We start from the raw sequence: 2,500 nt of genomic DNA on the forward strand, positions 1-2,500 counted from the left end.
TATGTTTTGGGGATATTTTTTCCGAGTCAACAAAGCCGTTTCTATGAGATCGCTCTGTTTGCTAGACATAGCAAGGATATCTTCCACCTTTCCGTCTTTAAAATCAGTGTGCGGGTTATATTATATATAATGACTAAACGACTGGGGCAGTTACTTTGAGGTTAGTTGACCTGCTAGAAATAACACTTCAATCTTTGTTAAATCTCACCTCCTCAAAAATGAGAAATACATCTGAAGTAATGTGTAGGAACTGAAATATTTACGTCGTGGAAGGATCCCATTGAGCGTTGTCTTAAGATAGGTGTTATAAGTTGCAGCATAAGAAACCCGTTGACCTACTAATAATATTGATTCGTTCTACTTCGATATAGGTGAAAAATCTACTTTTTGGTTACACGGCCAGCGTTCATGAGTTCCAAAATGTGCCTCTGCGCGTGACAGCCAATTATCAATGCGCATATAGTTATATATATATATATATATATATATATATATATATATATATATATATATATATAGAGAGAGAGAGAGAGAGAGAGAGAGAGAGAGAGAGAGAGAGAGAGAGAGAGAGATTTGAAATCCTTATATATATAACTTGTTCTCCAGCAGCTTATCTCTACTTATTCTATAAGTCAACATTCATCAGAAGATCTGATAAATTTCGCCAAATATAAAGAGACACACTAGTCCCAATTGCCGGACCAGGTCCAAGTTGGGACCAAATAACAATTATTTCTGTTTTAGCCTCGGTCAATTAAAGCTTCGAGAGTGAGATATGGTAAATGGAAAATAAATTATCGAAGCCCATCAGAGACACTATTTCTGATTTTGTGTGACAGTTTTAAACTGTCGCCCAGTAAAATACACCACCAGTTTCTCATTAGTGACTCTAACGGAGAACACTTGTGTTAAAGCGTTCGAGTTAAGATTTCGTTCTGAGAAAATGTCTCTTTTTCCTTATCAGTTTTCTGTCTATTTTACAGTGACTCAACCTGAGGGCGATGTGATGTTCCCTGATGACGAGGAAAACGAAAAAGAAGCAAGTTGTCCATTCAAAGTACACTACTTGGATCATACACATAAGGGGGGGGGGTGAAAAGTTCCTGGCTTTGGGTAAAAGAAAATGCAAAAGGATCAGTTAATTATGATTTTATTCAACATATACCCCTCTCATATTCACACAATTATCGCAGCGGACCTTCAGTTTTTTAAGCACTGTAAAAGAACTCGGAAGTTTCGGCCTTTCGCGACACCCTTAAAGCAAGGAACTTTTCAGCACCCCTCGTATATGCATATTTATGTGTATTATATATATATATATATATATATATATATATATATATATATATATATATATATATATATATACGAAGGTATACACATAATAGGTATCCATCATAGGATTCCCTCACCCTAGAAAGAACAGCTAAGTTCCACAACTACTATTATATATATATATATATATATATATATACGAAGGTAATCCCAAAAGTAAGGTCTCCTAAGATATTTAGAAATCACAGAAACGTTTATTGTCAATGATGTTTACAGCATTTTGAAGTTTGAACATTTATCTATTTTTCTGCATAATCGCCATTTCGGTCAATGCATTTTTGTAGTTGCTGGAGCAGTTGTTATATGTCCATGTCATACCAGCTCACCACCATTTCTAAGGTTGCGAGTTGACCAGAATAATTGGGACTCCGGTCAAAATATTTAGTTCTGAGTTCAAATTCCGTGGAACTCGAATTTGCCCTTCAGTATAAAGCGGTTGATCAAATAAGTACCATTTGAGCACTGGGGTTCATATAATCAACTTAACCCCGACCCCGAAATTGTTTCCATGGTGTCAAAATTTGAAGTCAATACATAAATATCTATCTGTTTATGTAAGTGTGTATATATGCGTGTATGTATGTAATAATCAACCGCTCATTCTAATCATGTATGAGTTAGAACATGGATGTTGTGTTGCTCATGTTTCTTTTCTTTACGCCTAACATTAACTTGTAGTAATCAACACTAGGGGTATAAAGAAACGATAATATACTTTCGCTCTCAACGTTTATAGAAGTGGATGTGCATATATATATATATATATATATATATATATATATATATATATATATATATAATGCAGACACACAAAAAGAAGAGGAAACAGTAAATGATAATAATTGACAAAATAGTGCATGGAGGGGCAGAGGTGTAAATAGAAATGATTGCATCATATGGATATATTCATATACATATATATATATATATATATTAATAATAGATGTTAGATGTTAGATGTCCTATTACAGGCATCTCTGTATTTTAAATGAATAATGCATAGTCTATTGACTGTTTTTTACCCTCGCTAGACCACTGGTGGTAAATAAAATTTCTAAAATTTTTTTGCTACCCTGTATTTTATTAATAATGATAAAAAATTTTTGTTGGCTAATTTCTGATTGAAAATCGGCATTTGTGTATTTACTGCCGAATAGGTAAACCG

Source organism: Octopus bimaculoides, chromosome 22 (genome assembly GCF_046866305.1).
Source record: "Octopus bimaculoides isolate indiv1 chromosome 22, ASM4686630v1, whole genome shotgun sequence".
Lineage (NCBI taxonomy): Eukaryota > Metazoa > Mollusca > Cephalopoda > Octopoda > Octopodidae > Octopus > Octopus bimaculoides.